Source organism: Dasypus novemcinctus, chromosome 3 (assembly GCF_030445035.2).
Source record: "Dasypus novemcinctus isolate mDasNov1 chromosome 3, mDasNov1.1.hap2, whole genome shotgun sequence".
Classification (NCBI taxonomy): domain Eukaryota; kingdom Metazoa; phylum Chordata; class Mammalia; order Cingulata; family Dasypodidae; genus Dasypus; species Dasypus novemcinctus.
In genome coordinates this window covers 49916798-49940643 of record NC_080675.1, presented here as the reverse complement: position 1 = coordinate 49940643, position 23846 = coordinate 49916798, and positions in this window count along the sequence as shown.

Below are 23846 nucleotides of genomic sequence, written 5' to 3'. Positions count from 1 at the left end.
AAGAAAAAAACCAACTCAGGAAAGCCAATGTGGCTCAGTAAGTTGAGCATCAGCTTCTCACATATATGATCTTGTGTTCAATCCTGGGACCCGTGCCAAAAAAGAAAATGTTTTGTTGGAACTGTGAAAGACAAATCAGAGTTAAGTTTGCAAACAACACCATTTTATTCAGGACATCAAAGTTTTGTTGCAAAAAAGGAAGCCAGAACGAAAGCAGCTTCAGGACTCTAGGGATGGCAAAGGATTTTTTATAGACATAAAGGAAATTAGCTTGACTCCTATTGATTGGACCAAGGTTTGTCTATTTTATGAGGGTGGGCTTTATTTTGTATTACATGAAACTAGGGGCTTGACTAGTTATCTGAGTCAGTTGCCTTGGTGGGGCTTTCAAATTTCAAAAGATAAAGAGGAAACTCCAGGGGGCATAGGTTTTTTATTTACTTGTTTTTGGCTCTCTGGGGGCCCAGGGTTTTCTATATACAATTTTATAAATTCCCCCTCTTTGGTCATTCCGTAGGTTGGAGAGGGCTTGACCAAGGATGTAGTCAGTCTCTCATTCACCACTAAAAGTCTCTCATTTTCATCTCTGATTTCACACATTGGTTGAAGATTGAGATGTTTGGTGTCCCATTCTTGCTGGTTTTGTATCACCCGGGAATCATTTATTGAGTTAGTGTCTGTGTACCAGCATTTAAGAGCAGAGGGATCTGACAACTGAGGGATGTTATTGTTGCTGGATTTTCTCTAGGTTCTTGGCTGAGCTACAAAAAAAATGAATTTTAAGTGCAAGCCAGTTTAGCTAGGCCAGTAATTTATTAAGGAACTGAGAGAAGAGAAATGGGAGAAAATAATAGATTATGGGTCCCAGTAGAGAGGAAAGAGGCTGAAAAGAGATAAAGAGGGCTGATTTACAGACTGCAGTTCCCCATTGCAGATTACAAATCCCCAGGTTTACTTGTGTGCTGATCCAGGGAGGGGGGAAAAAGGCAAGAACAGGGCTGGTTTGGCTTTTGCGCTTGCTTTTTAAACCATTAATTATTCCGCTCCTTTGCTATTGTAGGGGGAAGAATCCCAGTTGTTTGCTGTTTTTTTTTTTTTTTTTAAAGATTTATTTTTATTTATTTAATTCCCCTCCCTCTCCCCCGGTTGTCTGTTTTCTGTGTCTTTTTGCTGCGTCTTGTTTCTTTGTCCGCTTCTGTTGTCGTCAGCGGCACAGGAAGTGTGGGTGGCGCCATTCCTCGACAGGCTGCTCCTTCCTTCGCGCTGGGCGGCTCTTCTTACGGGGTGCACTCCTTGCGCGTGGGGCTCCCCTACGCGGGGGACACCCCTGCGTGGCTCGGCACTCCTTGCGCGCATCAGCACTGCACATGGGCCAGCTCCACACGGGTCAAGGAGGCCCGGGGTTTGAACCGCAGACTTCCCATGTGGTAGACGGACGCCCTAACCACTGGGCCAAAGTCCGTTTCCCTTGTTTGCTGTTTTGATTGATTATTCCACCCCTCAATACCCGGGGAAGGACCAATGATAAGGCCCCTGGAGACTGTCCGGGGCTTCTCCTTTATTCCAGAGGAAATCTCGTTCTGAATGGGGGTTCTCTCAGATTCTTCCAGCAGCCATCTTTTGCGGGTATTCGTGGCCACATGGGTTTCTTTCTAGGTTCCAGATCCATCTATTGATTCCCTAATATATTAGTCTGCCTCATTACAAGTATGAGTAAAAGGATAACAAATGCCCCTATTACAACATCTCTGAGCCAAGATCCCTGTGACCCTAGAAGCCAATCAAAGAGAGATTCAGATTAATAGGAATCGGGAGATATGTAAACTGATTTGGCTGTTTCTTGAAATTGGGATTCTGCTGCCACTACCTATTGGTAAACATCCTCTTGACTGTCATTTACAAATACACAGCACTGGGTCCCCACTAGTGCATACACACCTCCTTGGGAAGCCAAAATATAGTCTAATGCTAATCAATTTTGTAGACTCATTTTGCAAGGTTGTAATACTTTGTCAGCTCGTGAGCTGATGATTTGCCCTTTCTAATACCATCTGTAATCTTAGAGTGTATCTTCCAACGCAGCAGATACCTTCCCCCAATGACGGGGGAACAATACCATAAACAGAATACCCCATGAGTTTAGCCTGGGTTATGGGATTTTTCCATGATCCATCTAGAGTTGCCTCTAGTCTGGCAATAATCTCTTCATGAGTTTTTATAGTATGGGAAGAGGTCGTAAGAACTCTCACGGTTTCTAATTTTCCCTTTTAGAAACTTATCGTAAGTTGCCATTTGGGGAGCAGTAGAAACTATATACAGGCACTAACCCAACAAACGGGTAGTACTTTGTATATCTTGTGTCCCCATACAAAATAATGTCCTTGAAGAGCTTAATAAGATACCTATTACCTTTAAGGAAATGGGACATTGGCACGCAGTGTTAATTGGGTATAAACTCCAAAAGGAGAATCATAACCCTCTACATCTTCATTATTATCTGATATCTCAGTCCCATTTAATTGACAATTTTCGTTGCCTGACCCTTCAGCCCACTGAAATTTGTGCCTTGAATGGAATAAGTTTTCATATTACTAAAACCTTGGGGTGCTAGACGGACACAGAAATTGTGTTTAGGTGGTAAAGGAGTACACAGGGCAGAAATAGGGTCAAGGGTGGATGATCATGGTAAAGACGAGGTATTATTGGGATAGAGACTGGGCACTGTAAGAAGTATAGGATGAGTAAGAGAATGTTTAGACAAATACTGAAAAGGAAGAAAAAGATAAGATAAGGAAATTCAGGCTTGTCTTGATCCACGATATTGGGCATCATCTAGCTGTTTTGCTATCTTGGACAGAATCTGTCTATATCAAATGGTGTCTGCTTGTGGAATCTTGTGACAATTTTACTTTGAAATCCAAAATGGAAGTAACCTCTTAAGGGCTTGAAAAGTGCTTTCACTGTGACGCAGTGGTTGTCAATAAGACTTGATAAGATCTTTTCCATCTGGGTTCTAAAGAAGTCTTTTATTGACCTCACTTCCAGTATATGAAGTCTCTGGGTCGAAGGTCATGTGGTGTCTGCTGTAGAGAAGTCTAAGGAAAGGTAGCCTAGATCTGTGAATGATAGAACTGGATTTATGTTATTAGTCCCGTATAATAATTAGCAATTTCAAGTTGGAATAATTTGGAGTCCAGTAAAGAAGGGGAAATAAGCCTCAGGGTCTTTCTGTTATGATTTCGTAGGGGGTTAGCTGATGTTTTACTGAAGGGCTAGATTTTATGGCCATCAAGTTTAAGGGAAGAACCCTAGGCCAAGGATGAGAGAGGGATTAAAATAATTTAGCTAATTTAAATTTTAAGACATGATTTGTTTATTCTACCTTTCTTGACAATTGAGGATGGTGGGGACAGTGAAGCTTTTGGTTTACAGTTCCAGTAAACTGGGAGCCTCTATTGCTTGGAAGAATAGCAGGAATTCTCCAAGTGGGAAAAACAGTCTAATAGTTTTTTAGCTACTGTGACGGCAGTAGTTCTCCCCCCACCCCCCGCCCCCGCCATTGTCTGCTCTCTGTGTCCATTCGTTGTGTGTTCTTCTGCGTCTGCTTGTATTCTTGTCAGTGGAATGGGGAATCTGTGTCTCTTCGTTGCATCATCTTGCTGCGTCAGCTCTCTGTGTGTACAGTGCCACTCCTGGGCAGGCTGTACTTTTTTTGCGCTGGCCGGCTCTCCTTATGGGGCACACTCCTTGCACGTGGTGCTCCCCTACGTGGGGGACACCCCTGCATGGCATGGCACTCCTTGCACGCAGCAGCACTGAACGTGGGCCAGCTCGTCACATGAGTCAGGAGGCCCTGGGTTTGAACCCTGGACCTCCCATGTGATAGGTAGATGCTTTATCTGTTGAGCCAGATCTGCTTCCCAGGACAGTAGTCTTGTGACAAGGAAAATCCTCCATCCATCCAGAGAATAGACATAAGGAAACAACGACATATTTGTATTCCATCAAAGGGGGTAGCTATATAAGGTCCATTTGAAGATGTCCAAAAGGCCCTGTCAGTTGAAGCATCTGGCCCTGTCCCATCTTTACACTTTCCCCAGGGATATTTAGTACCTTAAACAGCTCTGCCCATCTTTTTCTATCCTTTGCTGCATGGGAAATTTTTCCAACTGACACCTATTTTCAAAGTGTTTGGGTTGTAAAGACCACCCAAATTATGCTGTGAGGTAGACAGATTAGGAGTCATTCTTCTCATTTTCTGGTTGAGGAAATTGAGATAGATAAAGTGAGTTGAAAAAGATCCGACAGCTGGCCAGCAGTAGTGCCAAAACTGAATGGACTATCCCTGACTGTCAGAGCAAGAGGCCCTCTTGACTCGTGGTTATGCACTGATGATCCTTGTGAATGGTTTTCTAGACTGAAAAGTGATTTTTCAAGGAGAGGGGTCTGGGTTCAAACCCAGAAGCCTCTGCTTTTCATATTTGGTTGTGCAAAGTACCTAAACCCTGTGAGCCTCAGGGTCCTCATGTATAGAATCGTAGAAAATGATATAAAGTTTGCAGGGTTTTTAGGATTTAATGAGCTACAAGGTTTAGATTCCTGGTAGGAAATACTAATATAAGGAACCTCATGTAGTCTCCCCTGATGTAGTCTCCCCTAATTTGCAAACCTTTGCAAATTAGAATAGACTTTACTGCTAACTTTTTTAAGAATTCAACAAGAATTTTATCCTAAGCACCCAGGATTCTCAGGAGAAATAAATGAAATTGTCAGCAGCTTTCAGGTCAACTTGGAGTGATACAAAGGGCTCTATTCAGCAAACTAATTCTGATTCTCATCTATCACTGAAAAAAGCAAGAGCTTAACTTTTGTTCATTCATTGAACAAGTATTTATTGAACATCTCCTGTATGCCAGGGATTATTCCAGGGCCTGGGGAAACAGCTGCAAAGAACAATGACAAAATCCCTGCCCCGAGAAAGCTTACATTCTAGTGGTAATTATTACACATCAGGCACCTCTTCTAGTTATCAATTGTAGTGTAATTTAACACAATAATTAATCACGTAAAAAATATTTGGGCAATACTCAGCTGCAGTTCTTTTGCTCCACTTGGCTCAATTGGCGCCATTTTTCAGCTGACAGAGGGACTGGTCTACAGGGTCCAAAGAAACTTAACTCAGATGCGTGACACCTTGTCAGGATGGTGGAAAGCTTGGCTCAGGGGGTCACTCTCCTGCATGTAGACTCAGGGCTTCTCCATATGGTCTTTCATACTTCTTTTTCCCTTCTTTTTTTCCCCCCAATTTTTATTGTGATGACATATAGACAACACAAAATCTCCCATTCTCACCACTTTTGTGTGTACAATTTAGTCATATCAATTACATTCACAATATTGGGTTACTGTCACTACCACCCATTACCAAAACTTTTTCATCAACCCAAATAGAAACTCTATACCATTAAACAATAATTACCCATTTCCCAGTCCCTCCCCCACCAGCCCCTGGCAACCTGTAATCTACTTTTTGTCTCTCTGAATTTGCTTACTCTAGATATTTCATATAAATGAAATCATGCAATATTTGTCCTTTTGTTTCTGGATTATTTCACTCAACATGATGTCTTCAAGATTTGTACATGTTGTTGCATATATTAGAACATCATTCCTATTTATAATTTAGTAATATTCCATTGTATGTATATATCACATTTTGTTTATCCATTCTTCAGTTGGTGGATACCTGGGTTGTTTCCAACTTTTATCTATTGTGAATAATGCTGCTATGAACATTGGTGTCAAAAATATGTTTGAGTCCCTGCTTTCAATTCTTTTTGGGTGTATCCGTAGAAGTAGCATCCCCAGATCATATAATAATTCTGCGTTTAACTTTCTAAGGAATCACCAAATTGTTTTGCACATCAGCTACCCCAATTTACATTCCCACCAGCAATGCCCAAGGATTCCCATTTCTAGGCTTATTTTCCTTTAAAAAAAAAAGCTAAAAAACAATAGCCATCCTAGGGCCTGTGAAGTTGCATCTCATTGTGGTTTTAATTTGCATTTCCCTAAGGGCCAAATGTGCCAAGCATCTTTTCAAGGGATTATTGGCCATTTGTATATCTTCTTTGGAGAAGGTGGTCAGACTTCTTAAATGGGGCTGCCTTTCCCCAGTCCAGGAGATGGAAGCTGCAAGACTTCTGTCATTTCAGCTGCACTTCTTTTTGCCAAGATTGCCTATGGCCAGGGCAGACTCAAGGGGAAGGGAATTTAAACCCACCTTTCCTGGGAACAAGGGCAAAGAATCTGTAGCTATAATAACTTCAGTCTCCACTTTACATATATTATCTCATTTATCCTCACATCAACCCTATGAGGTAATATTCTTAAATCATAACCCATTTTTTAAAAGATTTATTTTATTTATTTTTTATTTATTTCTCTCCCCTTCCCTGCCCTCCCCCCATTGTCTGCTCTCTGTGTGCATTTGCTGTGTGTTCTTCTATGTCCGCTTGTATTCTTGTCGATGGCACTGGGAATCTGTGTCTCTTTTTCGTTGTGTCATCTTGCTGCGTCAGCTCTCACTGTGTGCAGCGTCTCTCCTGGGCAGGCTGCACATTTTTCACAAGGGCAGCTCTTCTTACGGGGTGCACTCCTTGAGCGTGGGCTCCTCCACGCAGGGATGTCCCTGCGCGCATCAGCACAGCACGTGGGCCAGCTCACCACATAGGTTGGGGGCCCTGGGTTTGAACCCTGAACCTCCCATTTGGTAGGTGGATGCTCTATCAGTTGAGCCAAATCTGCTTCCCCATAACCCATTTTATAGATAAGGAAACTGAGACAAAGGTTAAGTAACTTGCCCATACTTCCATAGTCAGTGAGGGACCATCAGGATTCAAATACAGGAATCTAGCTTCAGAGCCCTGTTTTTTAAACCTCTACCCTTTATTCTCTCAAATGATTTGCATTACCTTAGATAATTTGTTTAAAACCATTGGGTCTTCGTGCCACGCAGGGGTGTCCCTGCATAGGGGAGCCCCACGAGCAAGGAGTGTGCCCCGTAAGGAGAGCCGCCCAGCACAAAAGAAAGTGCAGCCTGCCCAGGAATGGCACCGCACACACGGAGAGCTGAGGCAGTAAGATGATGCAACAAAAAGAAACACAGATTCCCATGCTGCTGACAACAGAATCGGACAAAAAGAAGAACGTGCAGCAGAGAACAGACAACTGGGGTGGGGGGTGGGGGTGGGGAAAAAAGAAATAAAACAAATCTTTTAAAAAAAACAAACAAAAACCCATTGGGTCTTAGTTTCTCATGCACAAAATGAAAGGCTAAGAATGGATGAGTTTAACTTCAAATGTTTATAATTCTGTGTATTTTATCATGTATTTAGTATAATAGTTGCTACTGCTAAACTTAGAAATATGTTTATAACAAATATGGATTGGTGCCTCATGTAATTTTATATTGTATATAAATTTATATACATTGTCTTAAGAAAGCAGAGTACGTTTTAGAAATATTTTTAAAACATTGAAGTGAGTCATTAACAAAAGTGTCTAGTAATGTGTACAGAAAGTGACTAAATACACAATAGAATTAGCAAATCATACTGTGGAAGGCAAACTCAGACAGAACTCCTTACCTATCAGGACAAGGCAAAGTAAACAAAGGTATTTTGTATTGTGCTGGGAAGGTCAATAAATGCAGACTTTGCCAATTTGGGAGAGGCAGAGAGATGAAGAAACCAGGGCCTTTGGAATTGAGCCTCACCCTAAACTTCAAACCATAGGCTAGGACTCAGATGCAAGTTTTGTTTCTGTTGCCTGGAAGGTGCTTGGGACAAAACAATCAGTGAGGTTTTGGGTTTAAGAAAACTCTTTTCCAGGCCATTTAAGTGTGAACAAGTTTGATTCCAAATTCTAATCAGAAAGTAAATATAATGTAATTGTTTTCCCAAGTGACTAGAATGCCTGTAAAGACGTATTCCACAGGGACCACGGAATCCCAAAGCAACAAGGAGAAGCAGACAGCGCTCTTCTTACCTTTTAAACTTTTAAAAATTATTAGTATCTGAGTAAAATATGCTCATTAAGAAATTGGAAAATGTAGTGCAAGGACATTTTTCATTTTGATGGGTCTGCAGCTCTCTTCTCTTCCTGGGCACTTCACACTTTTTTATCTTCCTGCACTGACCATCAGGAAGGAGTGAACTAGAAGCTGCTTTCTTCTTTCCTAAGTCCATCTTCCTGTTTACAGCAAGTGGTTTAAGAGTCGATAACTGACACGATAAGTCTCACTACCACCACCCTGACCACTGTGATTGGGTCAGGAATTGGACATGGGACTTAAAAATCGGTCAATGTAAATAGTTCGTTGGTCTTCTTGTAGCTGAACCTAGGAGCAAATTCTTTACTTCTCTGGTAACAAAACGAGCCTTTGTGAATGCAGGAGCTGCTGACAACAAGATTCTAAGTCTTGTGGAGAAGGCACATCTACCAGAGGAGATGTTGCCCCCCACTGTACTGAGAGAAGCAGAAAGGAGAGCTGGAGAAAATTCATAATTCCAGTCAATCCAAGCCCCACTCCTGACCAGCTGGTCTAGTGATCCAATAAATATCTTTTCTACCAAGCTAGTTTGATTTGAGTTTCTGTCACTTACAATCAGAATAACCCTGACTGGTACCAAACGAAAAAGTATAAAAAAACAGAATAAACATCCATAGTGCTGATTGTGTACTCGCAGCCTTTTTTACTAAGTTCTTTTTTTTAATCCTTTTATTAACAAATTATATAGTATATACTCTTTTGGGTTCAATTGTTTTTGTACAACTGTGTCATTTTCCAATATCATTGAAATTTATTCAAATTCACTGTAGTTTTCACAATTGTTCCAAAATATTGAACATTTAGTACTTGTTTCCAAGTTTTGGATGCATCTTTGGGCATAAATTTTTGTTTGTATTTCAGATTTTTGGGGGGAGAGATTGCTAGAAAGAATATAAGAATATAGAAAGAATCAAAGTTTATGAATATTGACTTTTAGAGTTTTTTAGCTTTGTTGAAAAAGTGATGTGTTTATATGAACAAAATTAAATAATTTAAAAGAATATAAAAGTGAACAAATTATCCTTCCATTTCTGACCTTAAATCATGTTTCTTCTCTTGGGATATCCACATATGTGTTTGTATGTGTGTGTGTGTATATATATTTGTGTAAGTACATACACATACATATACTTGTACATATATATATAAATATAAATATATATATGTATATATATAAAATATATATATAAATATATATATGTATATATATAAAATATATATATATATGTATTTCCCCTCTGCCACTTTTAAAGAAACCTACCAAACTATGGTATTATCTATGCTTTGATTCTTACAATTTTAGCAGTATGTCTTCTCCCTAAGATGTCTCCCTTGTCTGTTTGCTCATTGTTTTTGTTCATTGTTGTTGTTGTTTTTGCTCATTGTTTGTGCTTGTTGTCTGATCATTGTCTGTTTTGTTTTGTTTTTTCTTTTGGAGGCACCAGAAACCGAACCCAGGACCTCCCATGTGGGAGGTGGGTGCTCAATTGCTTGAGCCACATCTACTCCCTGCTTGCTTGTTTTTTGATTGTTGTCTGCTCATTGTTTTTGCTCAGTACCTATCTGCTCATTGTCTGCTTGTTGTTTGTTTGTTTTCTTTAGGAAACTCCAGGAACCAAACCCAAGACCTCCCATGTGGGAGGTCATCCACTCCAGCAGTATGTCTTTTAACAACCTCCTGCAATTTAATTCCTTCCTTCCCACTCGTGGATATCTAGACTTTTCCCATTCTTTTACCACTACAAACAACGTACAATAAGATTCCTTACGTATAGGAGTATCACACAGGTATAAATATATCTGTTGGGTGGCGGACTTGGCCCAGTGGTTAGGGCGTCCATCTACCACATGGGAGGTCCATGGTTCAAACCCCAGGCCTCCTTGACCCGTGTGCAGCTGGCCCATGTGCAGTGCTGATGCTCGCAGGGAGTGCCCTGCCATGCAGGGGTGTCCCCCGCGTAGGGGAGCCCCATGTGCAAGGAGTGTGCCCCGTAAGGAGAGCCGCCCAGCGCAAAAGAAAGTGCAGCCTGCCCAGGAATGGCACTGCAAGCATGGAGAGCTGACACAACAAGATGACGCACCAAAAAGAAACACAGATTCCTATGCCGCTGACAACAACAGAAGCGGACAAAGAAGACACAGCAAATAGATACAGAGAATAGACAACCAGGGTGGGGTGGGAAGGGGAGAGAAATAAATAAATCTATAAAAAAAATAAAAAATAAAAAATAAATATATCTGTTATACAAATCTCTAGAGGAGAAATTACTGTGTCAGAATATGTACATTTTTATTATGATAGCCATTCCCAAAATGTCTCCACAGTGGTTATTCCAAATAGATTCCCACCAATAAATTTGTGGTATGAAAGACCGTGCTTCCTCAGACCCCCTCCAAGATAGTTCATTAACAAACTTTTATATCTTTGTCCATGTGTCAGCAAAAAATTGTACCTTTTTGTAGTTGTAATTTGAAATGTCCTCTGGAAAGGTTGTACTAGTTTAAACTCCCATCTGTGGTGTGTGAAAGTGTCTGGCTTATTTGCATCTTCATCAGCATTAAATATTATTATTATTCTAAATCTTCACTAATTTCATAGGAGAAAATAATCTATCATTTTTCAAAACTCTCATCTTATGCATTCATGCAACATTTATTTTCCAAGTACTTAATCAATGTTGGATGTTGATTTGACAACAGCATAAGATACTGTCCTTGCTCTCAAGGAACTTACATTTCTTTGATTACTAATGAGCCTAAACATTAAAAAATTAAGTTTCAAGTTGCATTTTGAACTAGAAATTGCACATTGCTTCAGACTTTTTAAGGAGATACAAGCTTTTGGCAATTCTAAAGATAATATTTATCATCCTGATTGGAAGCATAATCTATACATTTGTATAGGGGAAAAGTGGTATTCTTCCATCATTCATAAGTCTTCTTCCATCCTATTACGTAGAAAGGAGAAATCCATAGACATCAAGAAAATAGGTAAAGTACTGTAACAGAGACCACTAATTGTTCTTCAGGGTCTAATCTCCCCTTCTTTCTTTTAGAATAAAATTCTCCTACCTTTTACCAGAGCAAATGACCACTCAGCTAGAAACCACATTTCCCTTGGAGATAGGTATGGACATGTGACAAGGTTTGAGCCAATGGATTGTAAGAAGTGATATAAACAATATCTTGGTTATTTTCTTAAAGAGGAAACTCCTTCTCAAGACTTCTTTCTTCCTACTGACTAGGAAATGACATGGATGGAAATCCATGTTAAAGATGGCAGAGACCAACTGGAGCAGGGGCATCCTGGATGATTTGATGAAACAGAACTTCCTTGTCGCCCTGGACTACTTGACTTGGGACTGTTACATGAGAAAAATAAACTCTATTTTATTGAAATTACTGTAATTTTGGATTGCCGAAACAGCAGATTGACCTGTACACTATTTGATACAGGTACATAATGTGCTGTGATATGAACGGTGCTACAGAAGCCCAAAATATCTGTTCTACTGATCTGTGTAAAGACTGAAGTGTCCTCATTAGAGAGGCTTTCTTCTGAACTAAGGTGGTATTTTACAAAGTAGTTTCTTTGGATATTAGGTCCTCAGATAATAAAATTATTAAGCAACATATCGCTAGGATAAAAGGGCTTAGTGTCCAAATAAGATTGGCACACACAGAGTCATGTCAAGTTCCTTTGTTTTCTTAGAGACCTTAATATGCTTCTGTGCACTGTGAACATTCAAGAGTGGTATAACGGACATTGTATATCCTCACAGGGCCCACTGGATGGAATGGGGGAGAGTATGGGCCATGATGTGAACCATTGTCTATGAGGTGCAGAGGTGCCCAAAGATGTACTTACCAAATCCAATGGATGTGTCATGATGATGGGAGGGAGTGTTGCTGGGGGGGGGGAGAGGTGGGGTGGGGGGGTGGGGTTGAATGGGACCTCACATATATATTTTTAATGTAATATTATTACAAAGTCAATTAAAAAAATAAAAAAAATAAAAAAAATAAAAGAGTGGTATAAAATAGATAATATTTCCAGAGCTCAAGTGACCATAGGATCCATGTTCATGGAGCATTCCAAAGGACTAATGTTCGTCTTGGGAAAAGCTGATTAAGGCTTTAGGCTCTAAGAACACTTTTTAAAAATTCTTGAGGTAGAGCTAAGAAATTAACATAGTTCTTGGTCATAAGTATTTTCTCCAATAGACTTTGGAAGCCTTTGATTTTGGCAGTAACCCTGAAAATGGAGTCAATTTATCTGTGACTTTGGTGTTTTACCAAGAGGTCTGCAGAAAGGAAAATAACAGGGACTCTGGGATTTCTATGTAGAAAGGGTCACTGGACAACGCTCAACAAATCCGATGATCTCGTTTCACTGTGTGTTAGCCATTTATTGCTGCAGCAATGTTGTGTAACAAATAACCATGAAATCTTAGTGACTCATGTAGCAAACATTTTTTTTTCTCATCCCTAGATTTGTGGGTCGGGTAGGTGCCTTTGATTAGTGCTGTGAGTTAGGTTCGGGACTGTTGCATATGGCTTCATTCCACCACCAACAGGTACCCAGGGCATGTTATTCTTATGGCAAAAGTGCAAGTGGTTAGAATCTCCAAGGTAGGAAGATAAAGCATATAGACACATTTAAAGCTTTTGGTTGGATGTTGTATCTGCTCATATTCCTCTGGCTAAAGCAAATTTCATGGCCAAGCTCAGTATCAGATATAATCCCCTCAAAGAGAAGGCACTGCAAAGTCAAATAGTCAAGGCTATGGGTGTATGCGTATTGAAAACTTTCAAAATATGTCTCTGCTTAACCAAACAATTTCACTTATAAAGATTAATCTTGGGAAGTGGCTGTGGCTCAATCATTTGGGCTCCCGTCTACCATATGGGAGGCCCTGGGTTTGTGTCCCCAGGCCTCCTTGTGAAGGCAGGCTTACCTGCACGCCGTGGAGAGCTGCTGGCCTGCAAGCACCGCAGAGAGTCGACTCAGCAAAGTGATGCAACAGAAAGGGAGAAAAGTAAAAACACAGAAAGCACACAGCAAATGGACACAGAGAGCAGACAACAAGCAAGCCACAAGGTGAGGGGGGAATAAATTTAAAAAAATACAGACACACAGAATAATGCGCAGTGAATGGACACAGAGAAGCAGTAAGGAAGCTGCTGCAGGGGGGGATAAAAATTTTTTTAAAAATTAATCTTAATTAAATGATCATGGCTGTTTACCCAAAGATACAGCTACAAAGATATTCTTTTTTTTTTTTTTAAAGATTTATTTTTATTTATTTAATTCCCCTCCCCCCCCCCCCCGGTTGTCTGTTTTCTGTGTCTTTTTGCTGCGTCTTGTTTCTTTGTCCGCTTCTGTTGTTGTCAGCGGCACGGGAAGTGTGGGCGGCGCCATTCCTCGGCAGGCTGCACTTTCTTTCATGCGCTGGGCGGCTCTCCTTACGGGGTGCACTCCTTGTGTGTGGGGCTCCCCTACGCAGGGGACACCCCTGCGTGGCTGGCTACGCGGGGAACACCCCTGCATGGCTGGGCACTCTTTGCGCGCATCAGCACTGCGCATGGGCCAGCTCCACATGGGTCAAGGAGGCCCGGGGTTTGAACCTCGGACCTCCCATGTGGTAGACGGACGCCCTAACCACTGGACCAAAGTCCGTTTCCCTACAAAGATATTCTTGAAAGCATATTTATATTACCAAGAAACTGGAAAAGAGAAAACTAAGAGTAGGGAAGTGGTTGAATAAATTGTACTCTATCCATATAATGGAATTCTGTGCAGTAATTTAAAAGGTTAATTGTAATAAGTAATAATGATTATGTGCTTACTATCAGCCAAGCACTTTGCTAGGTGTTTTACATACATAATTTTGTATAATCCTTACAAAAATCTATGCTTCTGTATCTATTTTTCTTTTTTGTCTTCTCTTCTCATCTTTCTCCTCTAGGATTCAGAGGGATTCTATCCTGGGGACATCTGATGTAAAGAGAGTTTCTCTGTCAATTGCGCCACCTCAGTTCCTGGTCTCAGCTGCGCTTCACCTTGATTCTCCCCTTCTCTCTTTTGTTGTGTCATCATCTTGCTGCATGACTCACTTGCGTGGGCACTGGCTCACCACATGGGCACTGGCTCACTGCACAGGCACACTTTCTCTTCTTTTTCACCAGGAGGTCCCAGGGATTGAACCTGGGTCCTCCCATTTGTGAGGTGGAGGCCTTATCACTTGAGCCACAGCCACTTCCCTAAAAATGTTATTCTTAATTGTAGTATTACAAAGCTTTCCCATATGTAATGGGATGGGAAAATATTCATTATATTAGATATGTCACATGTGTATTTCTATATATATATAACATATAAAATTGTTTTTATATATGTTTATATACTGATCATCTGTCTGTCTATCGATCTATCTAACTTTAAAATTGTGTAGCATTACAATATACAGCATGGTGGTTTGCCAGTTTGGCCACTTACTTGCTAGGAACATCATTATTTAGGACAATTACTTATTTCCTCAGTGCTTCAGTATCCTCATCTACAAAACAGGGATTATAATGATACTTACTTCACAGTTTTTGGGGGCCAGGGGGTTTAACTGGGAACCTTGTGTGTGTGTGTGGGAAGCTGGCACTCAACCAATGAACTACATTAGCTCTCCCGAGTTGGTTTTTTGGTTTGGTTGTTTTTTGCTGTTTTTAGGAGGCACCAGGAACCGAACAGAGGACCTCCTATGTGGGAAGCAGGGGCACAACTGTTTGAGCCACATTTGCTTCCAGATGTTTTAATGATTAAAGGAAATAACAGATGTAAGAGCATTTAGAATAGTACTTGGCAAATGGTAAGTACATACTAGTGTTAGCTATTATTATTATCTCTAGGTTATGGGATTATGTGTGATTTTTGTGTTCCCTGCTGTGATTGTATAGCAAATAATTTTTTTTCAATAAGGACAAGTGAAAGATTTTTTAAATAATGCATTTCATGATTACCCGTTATCTACAAAGTTTGTAATCTTCATTATGAAAGCTGTATCACTGGCTTAGAATATCCTTTCTCTCTGCCCTGCTGGAGTATTCCTACTCATTCTTTAAAAACGAGATGCAATAGCACTTTGTGGGGCTAGTGCAACTCTTTTGTACATGTTATACACACCTGTTCTATAGCACTTTAATATGGACAGTTTATGTCTTTAGATGTTGAAGACTGACATGCCCATCTTTGAATCTCCAATGTCACATGCAGTACTTGACCCATGCACAACAGGGTTTGGTTTAAGTAAGCTGGTTCAGCCCTACAGTGCCGTGGGAGCTTTTCACAGCTCTTGCCATGTCTAAAGGCAAGAAGTGGGTCCTTTAACAAAATTCTGCTCCAAGTCCATGTTACCTCTGGTACCAAATCACAGGCCCGGTTTTATTCTACTCTACAAATGCATCAGTATTGCCAGCATTTGGACTTCATCAAATTGTCACCTGGGAGCTCAAATCTTTCAAATGAATGTTGCCAGATTCTTTACTTCAGTGAAAACGTGTTCAGGCCTCTGGGGATTATGCAGTACTTTTCATCAGGCATACAAAGTAATATGATCAGATTGCGGATATGATAGAGATTGTACTTAACCATTTCTCTTTCTTTATAAAAATGACTTTGGTTACAGACACATCTAACAGTTTTCTTGGAGAAACCAAACCAGGAAAGACTGAAAATATTATTGTGAATTAATAAAAATTTTGGATTACAGAATAAAAAAAGATAGTTTTACTTATAGGCCATATAATAACTTAGAGAAAGAAAACATTTCCCTGTAGCTCCATAATAGGATCTGCTGTGAATAACAGAGAGGGATACCTTATATTTAACATTTCAATGGCAGGTGTGCCTGAGAGCATTAAAGGATTGAAAGTATTTCATACATGGTTTTCTACATTATACACTTAACATGTGGATCCAGTCTTTCTCCTACATTTAATTTACATTATTTACTTAAAATAAAATAACAAAAAATAAAATTTAGCCCATCTCACCTGTCTTTGAAATACCAGACAATTCTATATTAATAGAGTTATACTATTATACTGAGAGTTCAGTATTACAACACTATCTATCAGTTTGCTACCTAATACAAAAATCCCTTTGTTAAGATATTGTAGGGAAGCATTTGTGGCTCAAGCATTTGAGTTCCTGCCTACCACATGGGAGGTCCTGGGTCCAGTTCCTGGTGCTTCCTAAAGAAGTTGAGCAAGACAGTGAGCTGATGACAAGCGGATGCAACAAGATGATGCAACAAGGAGACACAAGGAGGAAAACACAATGAGAGACACAACAAAGCAGGGAAGCAGGGAGTGGACATGGCTCAAGCAATTAGGTGCCTCCCTCCCACATGGGAGGTTCTGGGTTCGGTTCTCATGCCTCCAAAAAGAACACAAGCACACAATGAACAGACACAGCAAGCACAAACAACGAGGAAGGGGGCAGAAATAAATTTTAAAAATATAAATCTTTAGGAAAAAAGATATTGTGGAATGACTGCATAAATGATGCTAGAAACAAAGTACTCTTATTAGGTGATATTGTAGCTATTCTTTTTTAATTAACTTGTCTTTTTTTTTTTAAGATACATAAATCACAAAAAATGTTACATTATAAAATATAAGATGTTCCCACCCCCCACGCCCCCACTCCTCCCACATCAACAACCTTCCTCATCATTGTGGCACATTCATTGCATTTGGTGAATACATTTTGGAGCACTGCTGAATTGCATGGATTATAGTTTACATTGTAGTTTACACTCTCCCCCAGTACATTCAGTGGGTTATGGCAGGATATATAATGTCTAGCATCTGTCCCTGCAATATCATTTAGGACAACTCCAAGTCCTGAAAATGCCCCCACATCTCATCTCTACTTCCCTTTCCCTGCCCTCAGCAACTACCTTGGACACTTTCTCCAGCTCAATGCTAGAGTTTCTTCCTTTACTAGTCACAATAGTTCTATAGTAGAATACCATTAAGTTCATTCTAATCCATATTTTATTCCTTCATCCTGTGGACCCTGGGTTGATGATATCCGCTCCACCTCTATATCGAGAGGGGGCTTAGATACATGGTTGATGGATGCGATTCTCCTGCTTGGAGTTGTAGACACTCTCGGTTCCCTGGTGTGGTGGTTAACCATCTTCATCTCCCTTTTAGTTGACCTGTGCAAGTCCAACAAACCGGAGAGTAGGAGCTACAATTCTGCTGAGGCTCATGGCCCAGCTGGCACATGGCCAGTCCAGAGACTGCAGTCTCCTGCGTATACACCAATCCCAGCACCAACCACAGGTTCAGTAAAAGTGACAGAAGAGGCATGTGTAGCAAGTTCACATCTGAGAAAACTCTATCACATTCAGGAACACAAATTCCCAGGTAGGGCCCACTGACCAGGCACTGAACTCCAGAGCCAACCATCATGATCGTAGAACCTGTGTATCTCTGTAGCCCTCAGGAGCACCAGTACCTGGGATTGTATCTACTTTTGCTGTGTCTGGTATCCTCCTGAGGCGTGCATAAGTGAGACCCCTCTGATGACCTCCTGGCTCTTTTTTGAAGACTCTTAGCCATATAAACTTATTTGTCTTAACCATTTCCCCCTTTTATCCAAGGTCTCTTTCTAGTTGCATCACCAGTTAGTGATTGGTGGTAATCCTTTGGTGCCAAGTAGGCTTATCCCCAGGAGTTATGTCCCATGCTGGGGGAAGGTAATGCATTACATGCTGAGTTTGGCTTAGAGAGTGGCCACATTTGAGCAACATGGAAGCTCTCAGGAGGTAACTATTAGGCACGCTGCAGCTCTAGGCCTAGTTCAAATTTCAGGTACACAGGCTCATAAGCATAGTCTTCAGTATCAAGGGCTCATCATTGGACCATCCTTCTTCACAGGTCTTTGCCCTTGCACTTGGGGGATTGTTGCTGTCCCATTGGGGAATGTGACAGAGCTCCCCCTGGCTAAGAACTCAGCACTCCCTCAGTTGTCTTTTGCAACTGTAACTATTATGAAAATACAGTGAGTGGGAAGGTGTACCCACATCCTGGGAAGCTTGATGCTCTCAAACAGAGGGAATTGTGTCCCTTGAGAGAATTAGTGGCTCCTGATGGGGGAGGGCAGTCTATTATGTCAAGTCCTCAGCATTGTTGCAAGTATCTGTGAATCTGGTCCTTCAAGTAGTGAAGATTGATTGTCACTGTGGGCCCTGAGGGGAGGGGGAGAGAGGAATAGAATAGATGGAAGCAGGGTAACTGAGGGGCAATGGAAATGTTCCACAAGATTGTGCAATGATGGATATAGGACATGTTACATTACACCAAAAATGTATAAAAGTCTATAGGCTAAAATGCAAACCATAATATAAAACATAAGGTAACTAAAAATTTAGAAAACTGTACAGTCTAAAATGTAAACAATAATGTAAACCAAAATGGAACCATGTTTAATAGCTATGTTTCAATATCTATATATCAGCTGCAGCAAATATAACATGAACATGTAAAAAGATCAGTCATTGCTGGGGAAGGGGGAAAAGGGTTTGATGTTGGATATATGGGAGACCCCTATATTGTATATGTGACTATACTGTGATCTAAAACTTTTTTTAAGACAAAATTAAAAATTAGAAAAAAAAAGAGAGAGGATGTAGACACTGAGGAAGAAATGAAAGAAATTGCCTTGCCACTGTACATACATGGCAACACCTATTACAGTGATGAAAGGCAAAACGTCAAAACAAAGTTTTATGATATTTTTCATTTTTTAATACCCCAATTTATTTTCACTTTATTGTAGTTTTTCTAAATTAGTATGTATTCTATTTCTAATCTTTAAACGTATCACTACTATTTCATTTTTCTATTAATTGAATTTGGCAATATATTAGGCTTCATTTTTGAAGAAGTTTTTAGACAACAGAGGGGTTCAACTTTGGTAGGGGAGGAACGTTGGTGTGGGGTGTTATTGATAGGGGACATGTGGTTGGGAGGGAGCTCTCCAGGGTATGTACATCGGGTACATAAAATTGTAGGTATTCTTAGATCTATTATATGTTCATTGGGGAGACTTTGGAAAATCTGCCTAGGATGATTAGGAAAGGATACTCAATCATCTTTTAAGATTAAGACCCCTGATGATTACTCATGTGGAGGCAGAATTAAATCTATCTTCAGTCCTCTTTAATATTAATAAAGTACATTTGCCAAGTAATGAGTAACACACTTATACTAAGAGACCCAACATCAGCCATTTGATAAAAAACATAAGTAAGAATGCACTTTTTAAATAAATAAAAATACATAATTTTACTGTATTTCCCAATTGTCAACAAAATGTGTTTTTGTCTCTCTACTGTACTTTTCCTATGTGGTACACAATTTAGAAACAAACAAATAAACCTTTTTTCTGATGACTAAGTTTTAAGGTTTCATTATAGTTTCACATGACTAATCTTTTTTAACAGGGAGACTCTCTTGAAGGGAATTTCCCAGGCTTTGGAGAAGGCAGGTGTGGGGAAAATGGAGTGTTGGTTTATTTTCAGAAGCTCTAATAGCTCAGATATCACTGTCTGGTTCTTGACTTCCAGAAGGTATGTGCAGCTTACTAAGCAGGGAAGGAGTGATATTCTCTCTATCCCTTTGTCCATCCATCCTTCTCTTTCCATTCCCAAACACACACACACACACACACACACACATGCCAGCTCTGCTTAGGAACAGGGAGCACTTTGCTCAGGTTTAATTAGCAACTTATCAGCTGTCATTTCATGTTGATTCTTTTGAGTTTTTAAAAGCATTCTTGAAAATGCGAATTCCCCTTGGGTGGGGGGTGGGAACATCACATCTTAGCTGTAATCACTAACACCACTATTATCACTTAAGGCCAATGGGGAAATAGGACAATGCCTGAGGGCAGGGAAGACTCATTAGGGAACAAAGTGAGTACCAGTGAAGGTGATGGAAGAGGTCAAAACTAGATCTTCATCACGTAGCTCTAATCCTCTGAATAACACAATAGATCAGAGTTTGTTGACCAGAGTCCGCCTCATTTTATCTCACATTTGTAGCTCTTAGCAGGGCCTGAAGTTGAACTTTGAGATTGATTTGATGTTATTTTTTCCCCCAGATTTATTTATTTATTTCCCCTCCCCCCATTGTTTGAGCTTGCAGTCTGCTCTCTGTTCATTGTGTGCTCTCTGTGTCTGCTCAACTTCTTTTGACCTCCCATGTAGTAGGCGGGCACCCAACTGCTTGAGCCATATCAGCTTCCCTGATTTAATATTCTTAACCCTGTGGGGTAAGTGCATATGATTAGACCTTTTTGTTTTCCTCATAACTACCTGGATCTCAAATATATGATATCCAATATATCCATTTTACAGAAAAATGGAGCCCAGATTGGTGAATCTATAGGCCCCAAATCTAAAGGCTAAATAGAATCCAGATTTCCTGATGCTTACCTCTATGTCCCATTTATTATTTTTCATCCGCTCAGTTCGAATCAGGTTATAGGAACATCTCATAGAGATAATATTTTTAGAAGTTTATCTTTCCATAAGTATTAATAGTTTTTCTGTACATCGCTGCTATTTTGAAACACTGATCTAAAATAGCTTAGTGAGTACATTTTTGCTAATGGCCCCCTTGACTGTCAACCCTTAGCCAATCTGTATCTTCTGGAACACAGTCTCAGTTTGGAAGTAAGAGGAAAAAACCGTGGAGCAGTAAGGAAAATAATTTCCATAAAGACCATCCACTGATACTGTAAGAAAAAGAATCAAAATGTTTTGATACTACTTAAACTGTTTTAGCTATATTGTTCCTTAATGCATAGCGAGTGAAAAGCAGCTTATTTAAAGAGAAGGAATACTGTTAGTCACTGTTCATTTCCTATAGGTAAGTTTTCTATCTGCCTGCTATGCTCTAGGTTTAAAACTAAATATCAGAGAAACAAAGATGAAAGTCTAGTCAGACAGACACGTAATTACGTTAATGTGACAAGTACCACACAAAAGTCCTGTGTACTCTCAGAATGGGTTGTGTCTTATTTTGCTTATGAGGGTGAGCCTAGGCTACCGGGATAACGTGACATGGAGTGAGCAGTAAGTCTTGGAGACTGAATAAGGATTCATGAGGTGGGTGAGGAGGAATATTCAAGGGAGAGATGCGGAGGGAAAAAACCTGGTCCTTTCGGGGAACAGTTTCCTGCAGGTGCTCAAAGAATAGCTAGGTGTGACTAGGCAGAGAAGTAGGGATTGGGTCTTGGGGCCTTTTATGTTAAGGGGTTTAAACAGCATTTCACAGGCAGTGCAGAGCCATAGAAGGTTTTAAACTGGAAAAAACAAGCTGGGATAAGTCTTGAATTCTGAATGTTCCTCCTGGGTATAGTTGTAAGTGGCCTGGAATGAGGACCAGAAACTTGTGGCAATAATTCAACTAAGAAATGATGAGGGAGTGGAGGTGACTCAAAGTGACTGGGTACCTACAAAGTGACTGAACCCTCCTGGGTTCGGTTCCCAGCGACTACTGAAAAAAAAAAAAGGAAGATGAGCAGACAGCAGACAGCAAGCGCAAAAGAATGAGGGTGGTGGTGGTAGAAATAAATAAATTAAAAAAAAAAAAAGATGAGTGCCTAAGCTATGGGGGTAAGCCTAGAAATGGAGAGGAAGGAATTAATTCAAGAAATACAGAAATACAGAAATACAGAAATACAGAAAGAGAAAGAAAGAAAGAAAGAAAGAAAGAAAGAAAGAAAGAAAGAAAGAAAGAAAGAAAGAAAGAAAGAAAGAAAGAAAGAAAGAAAGAAAGAAAGAAAGAAAGAAAAGAAAGAAAAAAGAAAGAAGAAAGAAAGAAAGAAAGGAAGAGAAAGAAAAAAAGAAAGAAAGAAAGAAAGAAAGAAAGAAAGAAAGAAAGAAAGAAAGAAAGAAAGAAAGAAAGAAAGAAAGAAAGAAAAAGAAAGAAAGAAAGAAAGAAAGAGAAAGAAATATTTGTCAGGGTTCTCTAGGGAAAGAGAATCAGTAAGAGATATCTGTCGATAGTATGTGATTTTATGAGTCTCTCATGCGGCCGTGGGGATGCACAAGTCCAGGTTCTGAAGGCAGGCTGCAAACAGAGGCTCCAGTGAATGAAAGTTGAATGAAGGTTCTTGACAAGTTCTGGGAGACATTGGCTGTCCAAAGACGAGCTGGGAATTCTCACTCAATGCTGGAATCACTTCCCTTTTTAAGGCATTCAGCTGATAGGGTTAAGCATCACTCATTGCTGATGGCAATCTCCCTGACTGATGTAATTGTAATCAGCTATCTGTGATTTATCACTGCAGTAAAGCCAATGGTGACTAAAATTCATAAATGCCCTTGTATTATAGTTAGCCCAGTGCTTGCTTGAGCAAACAAGTGGGCATAATTACCTGGCTGAGTTGACACAATAGTCTAACCATCACAGCAGACTTAGAATACACAGTGATTTGGAGGAGGAGGGAAAGAAAAAGGGAAAGAAGACACCATGGTGAATTTCAGATTTGTTATTTGGCCAACTGGATGAATGAGTTCTGTTAAAATGAGGAGCACAGAGTGAGAAATGGCTTGGGGAGAAGATAAATAGTTTAATTTTTCACAGGTAGAGTCTTAAATGATCAGGACATTGTGAAATTATCCATTAGGCAGCTGAATCTAGCAGTTCAGGAGAGAAGTTCAGGGTGGGACAATTACCCTTAGCATCAGAAAACAGCTTTTGGCTAATAGGAGGAGGCAGAGACTTGGAGAGCATAAAATTCTGGAGACATTTTGGGGAAAACTGCCCTACATTCTTCAAGAATTCCCAAAGTATTATTTCCTGCCCAACAACTCAGGACAACGTGGCAATAGCCTCCTAATTCTGTACTTACTCTTGACCCCTATAACTAACTCCATTCTCCAGAGTAGTCACAGGGACCTTTTAGAATATAAATCAGGTTATAGCACTCCCTGTATATACCGGTAGCTTCTCAGACTCAAATCCAAATTATTTGACACAGGCCAGTAACATGCCGTGATATACCAAGGTCTACCACATGAACCCTAGGGTTAATGCTGTAATCCAGGCACTTTACTCTTCCCTTCCTAGAATGCTCGTCTCTGGGTCTTCCTGGCTGGCTTCCTCTAATCATCCAACCCTCTCTGATGTAATGTTATTTCCTCAAGGGGACCTTCCTTGATCAATCTGCTGTAGCTTCCCACCCCCAACATTTGCCATTCTTAATCCTACTACCCTTTGTTATTGACTTTCATAGCAGTGATCTTTATCAGAATGTATCCTGTTTACTTGTTGTCTAATGTTTTGGAAATGGTGATGTGTAAGGGTACATTTCCATATTTATTATTTCTTAGTGGAAAATGGAAAAATGGAATGGAATCCTTATAGCAGAGACCTTGAATTACCAGAGAGGTTTTGTTTAATTTGGTAGTTTGTGAGGAGTCACAAAAATGTTTTAAGTAGTGCAGTGGCCTTGTAAATGTTTAAAAATATTTGTTTGGTTAAAATAAAATGTAATTATCCCATGATCCTGACCCCATACTCATTTACTGAGACACTACTCACTTTAAATTACAAAGAAAAATGCTAAATGAATGAATGACAGGAATATAAAAAGTCTAGAGACAATATGTGAAATTAATTTGACAGTATTTAGTTTTGTTATGGAATT